This window comes from Serinus canaria, chromosome 20 (assembly GCF_022539315.1).
Source record: "Serinus canaria isolate serCan28SL12 chromosome 20, serCan2020, whole genome shotgun sequence".
Taxonomy (NCBI): domain Eukaryota; kingdom Metazoa; phylum Chordata; class Aves; order Passeriformes; family Fringillidae; genus Serinus; species Serinus canaria.
In genome coordinates, this window is record NC_066333.1 from 6,621,547 (window position 1) to 6,632,683 (window position 11,137).

The following is an 11,137-nucleotide window of genomic DNA, read 5'->3' on the forward strand; positions in this document are numbered from 1 at the left end:
GTTCACACCAGTTCACAGCACTGCTGTTGTCATGGCAGGGCTGGGAGCAGGCATGAGCAGCTCCAGGTGATTGAAACAACCACTACCAGCGTCAGGAGTTTCTGTGAAACTTCACAAGCACTGCATCCAGCTTTCCATCACATTTGTGGGGTTAACTAGGTTTTCTCCATGTCTTAATGACACTGTAGATCTGATTTTTTGTCTCTTCAAGAATGAAAAAAGCCTTTGAAATAGAATCATGTCCCTGTAAAGAAGCAAAACGTTTTCCAGCTGTGGCATTGCTTTGTCAAGCTAGGTGAAAGCCTTGCCTGTAATCAGCACATGTCACTCACATTAATTAGCATGTAGATAAACTTGAATTCATTCTACCACCTTCACAGATTGTTTTTTTTCTTGCACTGCTGGACTCACAGCCAGTGTTTACTGAGTTCCCCTTATCAGGTGACAAAAATGAGGACATTCCTGAGATAAAGCCACTGCAAAGTTGTTTTCAACAATTGTTTCATTTTGTTTACTGTAAAGAAATGCACACCCACATGAAAGTAATTCTGAAAGAGCAGAACAAATCATGCTCTATTTAACCTACTTGCCTTTAACAATCCAATTCAAGTGTGTGCTAATTATGTACATAAAATAAATGTTAAGTATGTCACTAGTCTGCAAGTTTTGTTATTAAAGGCCGCAATATCCTCACATGACATTAGAGTGGACAGATGTCACAGTTGAGAGGAGTCAAAAGTGAACCTGTATATAACATTTCAGCCATATAAAGAGCACAGACACTTGGAGATATTTGCATGTGTATGCATTTGCTCAAAACTTAAATCTTGATAGATAGCATAGAATACCACAAACATTTCAAATAAAACCCCAAAAATTACCTTTTTTCTGATGGCCCAAAACCCAACAAAGGGACTCTGACAAACAAATGCTGCACTGTCTTAAGAACAGAGCATGTCCTAAGGTAGGGCTCTCACAGAAACTTCAAACACAGCTGCCTGTATAATTTAACATACCAAAACTGGTCCTCTATAACTCACATATAAAAATTTAAAATCCTCCATAATATTGCTTCTATTTGCAAGCAGTTGCAAAGCAAATGCAATCTCTAAACAGCAATTCTTTGAAAAGTAAGCTCGTCATTCCTGCATGTTTCAAACTTATTATGAAAGTTTACATAATTGTCAAACATCTAAATATTCATATTTTGTACAGTTTTTATAACACTTGAAAAAATGTGAATTATTTAAAGGGAAAACTACTTGTAGTGCAGAATGACCAGCTTTGCTCTGTAACAAATTTCAGACCTACATATTGTTCTGGGTTTATTCTCAAAGGGAGTTTCTACCATTTGAGCCCTGGACTAAAGATCTCTGTAGATTTGTGTATGGTGTATCTTATGTTGCCTACCTACTTCTGCGTGCAATTTATTGAACTGGGGTCATGGTCTTGACTTGGATGTTTCAATATGATAAATATTTACAAATAAACCTGTTTATGCACACATAAAAAGGACATTTTTACCTAATAGGACAGACAATTAGGAGAGAATTTAAAAAATTATCTATTTCTACTCACTTGAATACTTAGCAATAAAATAGCCTTGTTGCATAGAATGACCAAAACCTTCTTTTCCCTATTTTTTTTCTGTGGAAAGGAATAGTATAAGGCCACAAAATTGGTATTTTTCCCTCCTGCAGGTGCGAATTTGTGTAGGAGTGCAGCATCCCCTAGCGCTCATTTGGGAGACATTGCACTCACTAAAAAAGCCACTTTTTAGTGAGGTCCCCATGGAGTATCAGTCCTAGTGGTGGGAAAGAGGAGCTTCCTAAGGCATGATCTTCCTCCGTCCACATCAAATACCTCCTGCAGTAATTTAATCCTATGAAGACAAGCAAATAAAAAGCATTTGAAATCATTTTTGTTTCTCAGTCTGGATATGGTTTTGGCCATATGATCAGTTCACTGTTTAATATCAAGTATTGTAGCAAATCTTAGTCAAAGTGGCAGAAACAACACAGGCCAGAAGCAAATGGGTTCTTGTGTGGTGCAGCAGCACACAGAAAATCCTGAATAAACTGGGCCCCCTACTGGGCTTTGTACTAGAATGTACAAAGCAGCCACACACACTTAACTCCAATACACTAAAAAAAGCTCAACATAGTCATAAGAACAGGCAGGCATATGGGCCCTAAAAATTCACCTCTGATTTCATTACAAATGATAAGCAGATATCTTCAAAGTTTTGTCAACACCCAGTGGCATTCAGAATGAGTACTCCTGAACAAAGCACATGATAACTTTGAGCTTTGATGTGTCAGATTGAAATGCAGCTCCCATAAAAGCTCAGTAAAGGAAGGAAGGTCTGTCTGAGCTTTTGGAGATACGTTTAATTTACATTCAAGTGAGCTGTTGTAATCGGAATAGCATTTTCTGAACTGAATGTATTCCCATATTAGAAAATTGAAGAAAATATTTCTTTCAAGTGGTGTGAAAATGGCAGTGTTGGAGTTTTAGAAGTTAATTTCAAGCGGACATAAGAGCTTAAGTCAGAGTATCTGTGTTTCCTGCAGTAACCCAAAACTGAAAGAGCTAAATTACAATCCTCTTCAATTCCCTTCTAAACTTTGTGGTTTATCACATTTTTGGGAGTGATAAAGGTCAATGATGGATTAAATACTTTTTAAAAGTTTCATCCCATTTCAGGTGACTTAACTGCATCAACATTCCGTGATGCTGTGATTCTGTTATTCCGTGATCCTGTAATTCAGTGATTCTGTTATTCCGTGATCCTGTAATTCAGTGATTCTGTTATTCCATGATTCTGTAACTCAGTGATTCTGTTATTCTGTGATTCTGTAACTCAGTGATTCTGTTATTCCGTGATTCTGTAACTCAGTGATTCTGTTATTCCGTGATTCTGTAATTCAGTGATTCTGTTATTCCATGATTCTGTAACTCAGTGATTCTGTTATTCCGTGATTCTGTAACTCAGTGATTCTGTTATTCCGTGATTCTGTAACTCAGTGATTCTGTTATTCCGTGATTCTATAATTCAGTGATTCTGTTATTCCGTGATTCTGTAATTCAGTGATTCTGTTATTCCATGATTCTGTAATTCAGTGATTCTGTTATTCCGTGATTCTGTGGCTCTGCTGGGCCCCGGCCGGGCGTCCACCGGCACCTGCAGTACCGCGCTCAGGCCGACAGGCGGCAGCAGCGCAGCGCGGCCAGTCGGGGCTCCCGGGCCGGGGACCCCGAGCCGGGGTTTGGGGTCGGGCACAGCCCCGAGCCGGGGTTTGGGGTCGGGCACAGCCCCGAGCCGGGGTTTGGGGTCGGGCACAGCCCCGAGCCGGGGTTTGGGGTTGGCACAGCCCCGAGCCGGGGTTTGGGGTCAGGGCACAGCCCCGAGCCGGGGTTTGGGGTTGGCACAGCCCCGAGCCGGGGTTTGGGGTCGGGCACAGTCCCGAGCCGGGGTTTGGGGTTGGCACAGCCCCGAGCCGGGGTTTGGGGTCCGGGAACAGCCCCGAGCCGGGGTTTGGGGTCAGGGCACAGCCCCGAGCCGGGGTTTGGAGTCCGGGACAGGCCCGAGCTGGGGTTTGGAGTTGACACAGCCCCGAGCCGGGGTTTGGGGTTGGCACAGCCCCGAGCCGGGGTTTGGGGTCAGGGCACAGCCCCGAGCCGGGGTTTGGAGTTGACACAGCCCCGAGCCGGGGTTTGGGGTCCGGGACAGCCCCGAGCCGGGGTTTGGGGTCCGGGACAGCCCCGAGCCGGGGTTTGGGGTCCGGGACAGCCCCGAGCCGGGGTTTGGGCAGCTGTGCCGCCAGGCGGGTCTTTGGGGCAGGGCTGGATGAGGCTGGGTGCGGATAAAGGTTTGAGTTATCCCTTAGAGCTCCGAGGGCCTTTGTGCTTGTGCCGGGGTTTGTTCTCGTTCTCTGACTGCTCGTGCCCTGGGATGAACCCTGCTAAGGGCTGCCTACAGGAGCCTGTCTGTGGTCCTTGGTGGCACTGCCTGGTCATTCCCTGATGGTGCAGGGCTAACCCCTGAAGAGAGCCTACAAGAAAGAAGAAGAGAGGCTATTTACAAGGACATGCAGTGACAGGGCAAGGGAGGAGGGTTTTAAAGTGAAAGAGAATAGGTTTAGATTCGGTATTAGGAAAAAATTCTTTGCTGAGAGCATGGTGAGACACTGGCACAGGTAGCCCAGTGAAGCTGTGACTCTTCAAGGCCAAGTTCCATCTCCATTCCAATCCTTTCCAGTAATTTTCCTTGCAGTCTGCTGATACTGGAAGTTACTGCTGTGAAAATTTAAACCACCTAAAAGTGCTTTAAACTGGAGTTGGGGATAAACAATGTTTATTTGACAAAAAGCTTTACTCTTTCTTCTAGCTATCTGTTTTCTCATTTCCCCAGTTACAATTCCTGGGGTAGCACTAATTGAGCCTTACTGAAATTGAGCTTTATAATTTGGGCAGTTCTCCCACTTCCTCTTCCGTAGCCTTGGTCACTTGACAACCATCTACCTGGAATAATAACGTGGTGCCTTGTAGCTTTTAAAGAATAATGCCTCATCACACACAAATATATGTGTATATATCATACTTTGTGTTACAAGATAGAGACTTGGCAGTACTTGCTAGTGAGATCCTCTCCTAATCACCAGAAGAAATTTGGTTTCTCTTGTGTGGAGATGGAGGCAGCTTTCCATCAGATCTATTTATTTGATGACTTTATTTGATTGTTTGTCTGGTGTCTTTGACTCCAGCCATGACAATCTAAAAACCAAGCATGGTATCTTTCTGGTTTCACAAATGCAGGTAAGATTACAAACAGAATCATCTGAAGCAAAGCCAAGATAGACAACGAGTAACAATAGTGGCAGGGTGCAAGTGGGAGACAGAAATAATGAACAATTATCCTCTGTAGTTATCAGAGTAAAGAGGAACACTTCCTTGTGTAGGAGATTCACCTGATACAGAGCTCTGTTAAACATGTTCCCAGATATTTGGTCTATTTAACATTTGCTCTCATTGGCTGCATCCCTGTAACAAACAGAAAAGCTTGACATTTCATTTTAATTGTTAAAGTTATGTATGTGCTTTTTTTTTCCCTTTAGCATGTTGGTGGGGGTTTTTCCTGTTTTTTTTTATCCTGTTTTAAGGACCATCATACACTAGAGGGTTAAAATTCTGGAAACATTTAATACAGCACCTTTCACTATTAGACAGGTAGGATCATCATCTTACAGTGACCTGCAACATCTTCAATAAAATACTGGTTTTATTTTGTCTCAGTGTTATTCTACTACTGGATATTCTCTCTCAATCCCTCATATAAACATGCCTAAACCCCCAGCACTCTCAGCCTTTGACTGCCTACAATGTGGATGACATTTAATGAGCTTCCAGGAAGTGCAGGCCATTATTCAACCACAACATCTGGTTGGAAGAACAGAGCAGACCCTTTCAAACAGAGCTACCAGGACCTGAGCTCAGAAACTCCTCTTACAAAACCTGTGCAGCACTGTTGTTATTATTGGGTGACACTCAAAGAAGCAATAGTATACAAAAGAGCACTAATGTATTTACAGTCATTCCAGAGGCTTCATCTCACTGTCCTCCTTCCAAAAGAGTTCCTAGCACTGAGTTTCATGGCTAAAAAGCCACCAAGAAACCCCAAGTACCATTCATGCTCTAAGAGGTGAGTGAGCTAGTTTGCACTGGTGGCCTTCCATGGGGAATGGGTGCTGCTCTGTCAGAATGACCAGCACAGAATCCCTCCAGGTGTAACTTCACTGGGAGAGGTCCAGTCCTCAGCCCAGGGTCCTCTACAGCTTGTCACCTGTGGGAGACACTGTACTTCCCTTGTCTAGAAATAAAACTAGAGACAGACTTTTCACACAGCAGGAGACAAAAAGGACAGGCAGCCAATCAACAGCATTGCTCAATGACTCACAGACCTGGGTCCCTGAAGGGTGCAGGAGGCAATTCCAAAGTCAGCATGTGGTCACCCAGCAAAAAGAACCCAGCAAACATGATGACTTCCAAACTGGCCTCCTTTGTCCTCAGTTGCACCACAAGTAATCCTGGTTGGACTAGCCAGACAAACACATCCTAATCCTTGTTAAAATGCAGGTATGAAAAACAAGTGTGAAAGACTGACTGAATGAAATCTGCAGGAGAATAAGCGTGACTGACTGAAATCAGTTTTGTTTAAAATAAAATCACCTTCCCCTTCTATACAGTCTCACATTTAGCTTTGCTATGTTCATTTCACATCAGTAGCTGCTCACAGCTGATTGTTTAAAAATGTCAAGAAAACATAAAAGTGTGTGCTTACAGGAGAATGTCAAAGGAGAGAGAACTGTTTAGGGAAGTGGGGACATGGCAGGCTTGAAATGGTTTGTGGTTTTGAGGCAATACTTTTTTCCCTTTTTGCCCAAAGGAAGGGACTTGGCACACTTACAATTTCTGCTGTTACACCAATAACTTCTTATTTCACAGTTCACAAAGAAGAAATAACTGTTGAAACAAGTTGGTTTCTTAAAACTAGCCCTGAGTATGAAATTACAGGAAATGTCCTCAACATTTGTGTACAGTGACACATGCACTGCTGTACTAATATGAGCAACCTGAACAGAGAGAGAGCCAGGAAAATGAGTACTTCTGTTTACCTGCTTGTGTGAGGCTTAGAAACCCAATTTCAAATATAGAACAACAGCAGCAAGGCTTAATGCCCTGAAGAGTTCAAGGCTTCTCAGAAAGTGTTTTACATTGAATGGAAATAAAAAAGCCAGAATAAATTGCAATAGTCAATGTTATCATTGTTATTGCCAACAGCAGCAGTTTAAAAATGGTGAGGTATTTCGTACCAGTAACTGGTTCTTTCTGTGTGTAGCCACTGGGTCATGCCAATGGTTATACTGTTAAATACAAAGGATAAACTACTGCAGTTTCTTTTATAAAGTTATTTGCTAAAAAAATTCCAAAGGGAAACATTTTTATAGAACAAAAGTTCTGACAGTGATGTAGTGGGATGGGACTAAGACACACTACTTTCAGTGCCAAATCTTGCCAGTTTGCCCATCTGTAAAATGAATTCTACTCATTACAGATACTAAGTTTTAGGGGAAAAAATGTTAAAAAATAAGTGTTCAAGATAAGCTGATAGTGTTATGGATATTCTTGCTATAAATTATGTTTTCAGGGACACAAAATGGATAGTATCAAAGCCTAACATGTGACCTACCTATGCCACTTCCCCTCTTTCAGAGTTACAAGTGACTTCAGACTTTCAAAAGTAAATCCTGTCCAAAACAGTAAACTTCTGCTGTTAACCTAAGAGTGCTGCCACCATTCTCTTACAATGGAAAGCACTCACTTTCCTGTTAGAGAAGTTTCATTTACGTGAGAGAAACAAACAAGGCAATGAGACTCACTTAACTCTCTAAAATGAAAATATAGGCTGATCTCTTGCCTTGGAAATAATCCTCAGGAAGTGCCTTTGTTTGACTGTCATGTTTCCAATCTCTCCCCAGATCTTTTTCACTCTTACTCCAGACTAATAGATTGAGTCCAGAGTGGGACCTGGATGGATTACACTCTAATTTAGCCATAGTCATGCATTCCACACTGACCAAATGCTTTCTTCCTGGAAGAACTCAAGGCAAGCACAGGGTGTGCTCATGGCTAAGTAAGATGTCAGGTCACTGGTGGCCAGAAATGTCTTCAGTCTGATTTGAAACTGAGCAAAGTTGTGTGGCTGTGAGTAAAGATGAGCTACAGAGGCAGCTCCAATGTACAGTGCTGGGTTCTGCAGAACAGGTTTGGGTAGTTCAGGTTAATCCTGTGCCAGTGACTGGGAAGAAAACCTCCCCCAAACCATGACACAGTGTTTGTAGCCCTGTATACTAGGGGCAAGACCTATTTCTTGGCACTCATATATTACAAAAAATTCTCTTTCAGAGTCAGCATTAGGCACAATTATCCACTATGGAACTACACTTTGGCCTCCTAACTATCTCATTACATCCCTTCTAAATCTGTAAGTGCCTGTCTGGTTGCCCCTGCTGCAAGAAAACAGAACAAGGAAAGGGATGGAGATGCACAATAGAGTTGCAGGAAGTGTCCAGGGGAAAAAGGACCACTGGTGTGACAGAGCTGTGGATGGTGACCACTGCTTCTGGGAGAGGTGTTCCCTATGCCACAGTAGCTGCCCTCCTGGCAGGGTGTGCCCTGCTTGGCAGCAGGAACAGCCGTTGGGATTTTCCAGCACTCTGATGCAAAAAACCCCCGATGGCATCTTGCTGACTCCCCAGCAGCCTCTGTCCTGGGCAGCTTCCTGCTTTGCAGGCTGTTAGAGTCTCAGCAGTCCACTGCCAAGGGAGCTGGGGAATTGTGGAACGTTTCCTAAGACTTCCTAGTTGTGCACAGGCACAGCACGTAGTGCTACCTGAATTCCTGCTGGAAGAGAGGATGCCGAGCCTTGAGTCAAAGAGATGCAAGCACTTGGTCCCAGGTGATGTCTTGCTTTAAATTCTCAGCACAGATTCAGCATCACCAAAATTCCACAGCTACTCTAGCAGTGCTGTTGCTCTGTCCAAGGTCACACAACAAACAAGATCTGAAGGATCTTGTCAAGATCTGAAGATCTGTCACTTATTACACGAGCAGACACAACTGGAAAGATGGGAAAGCTGTGGGCATGTTGTGATTTCTTACACAAGGATTCTAAGTATTTTAGAGAGCAGCTTGAATTTCAGTGAAGTCATTGAAATACATATATATAAATACATATATATAAATATATGCTGATACTCACTCTCTCCTCCCTTTTCTTCCTTGACTTGGTCCTTGATTCCCTTAAATCTTCCCTTCCTTTTATGTCAGATCCTTTTCTCTCTCTCATATGCCCCTTCACCACCCCCAGGCTAGGCATTCCCCAATACCTCCTTCTGATGACATTTCCTCTGACTTCATTCTCCTCTTCCTCAGTTTTACTCTTCTTCCACTCCAATAAATACCAAACCATCATTCTAGTTTCAGCTTTCTAGTCCATCTTTAAGTCACCTTTAGTTTCCTTCATTATTTTCATTCTCTCCTCTCGTAGAGGAATATTTCTTCCATGAGTAAGGTACCAGAATGTCTGATCTTCTTCTTCCCCATAGCCTTTCTAACTTTAATTTCTCTATTTCTTTTTCATCTCAAATGCATCAACTTTTCATCTTCCTCTCCACTTCTGGCTGTGCTCCATCCCAATTCCTGATCTCCTTAATTCTGTTCCTTAGTCTTTCACAATTGTTTGGCTTCTCTCTAATGACAATATTGTCTTCCATCTCAAACAATTGTTGCCTTTCTAGCTATTGCAGCATTTTCCTTGTGGTTACCAGCTCCCTGAGCAGCCTATTTACAAATCCTGTACCAGTTCATTTGATACACTCTAATCCTCTCCTTTAACATTATGGAATTCACACATCAGCTTGTTGTGCAGCCTCTCTTCACATAATTTTCAATACACCCATTTTATCCATCCACACAGCTAAACATCTTGTCCAGGCTTGTTATTTTACATCCTCTTATGACATAATTCCTTTGTACAGGGTGAACAAACACTGCCTTGTGGACTAAGCTGAGCAAGTGCTGAACTAACAAACAAAAATGGCATTATTGGAAAATAGATCAGGAAATACTAAAAATCATTGTCACCAATTGACTTATAGTGTATTTGCCCTACAGGATGATGTTTCAATTCTTTTTCATTAATATCACAAAAGCATACAGAAGAAACTGAATGAGTTTCAGAAATGCAGAACATATTCAAACTGTGGTATCAGCATGAAAAGAGACTGGGAATTCTGATATTATGTCATTTGGAGGAATATAATAACATAAGACATGATATTACAGAGAAATACAAAGCACTGAACAATAAAGTGAAGCAAAGCCTTGGGTACCTTTTAATCCTGACAATGTAAAAACCAGTGGATCTTAAATAAAGAAAGGGAATGTTTAGAACATTATTTACACAACTCATAATTAGCATGTGAAACATATTGCTCTAAGGTATGAAAAACCAATGAACTCTAATGGATTCTAAAAAGGAGGTGGCTTTTCTCTGCACACACACCAAAAAAAAAAAAAAAAAAAAAAGACGTGGCTATTTTCAGGTCAGTTCTGAACTTCCCTCTTTTGGGAACAAGCGACCAAATTACTGAAGGTGGGACAGACTTTTCCTTCACAAGATAATGGAGAAGGAATTATCTAGTGAAGAATTGCCTATTACATTGCTGTGGGGCTTCCAGGTGGTGTTTGTGAGCTGGCTTGCACTGGCAGATGCAACACTGGACAGACACAGTGCTAACCTCCCTCTTTCTGTGCCAAACATTTTATCACTCCTTTGAACTGAGCAGTTCTTGAGGTGAATGTGACACACAGTCTGCAGGCTCGTGTGTCACAGGAGTTGGGAAACAGGTGACCCTTCACCACAGGACACAAGGTGAAGTGCATTCCCTGTGGGCAAGCCAGCCACAGCACCAGGGCAGGACCAAGGCAGAGGAGGCTGCAGCAGCCCTGGCTGCAGCCCTGGCTGCAGGATGCTTCCCTGCCCTGCTGAGCTGCTCCCTACCCCACAAAGCTCAGCATTAGGTGCCTGCAATGAGCAATGGGGGGGAAAGTGTCGCTGTCACAGCTTTGACATCAAAATCAATGCCCCAAGGGCAGCTCAGCCACCCACGTGGGTTATCCCTGATAAATATGCATTCAGGCTGTTCTTAATCTCCATGGGGGGAAAAAAAAGAAAGTTAACATTTTGACAGCCTACCCAGAGGGTCTAGCTAAACACTTTTCTTCACTGCCAGCATTTTTATGTTTCACTTCAGTTTCTTCAGTCAAAGGCTGAACTTTTAAAAACCATTACTCCTCAGTTGGCCTCTTCTTTCTGTAACCACTTTTCATCTTTTTCAAAAATCATAATATCTCTGCAGTTCTCTCTGGTTTACACTGATTCATCTTGATCCTTCTGTTTTTTAAGCTCTGTAGTCTTGACATTATCGAGCTGAGATTAGCCCTGGGCTAGCATAATGCTTCAGCTGAACAACATTAACAACAGAAAAGAGCATATTTAAAATGTCAGTGCTCC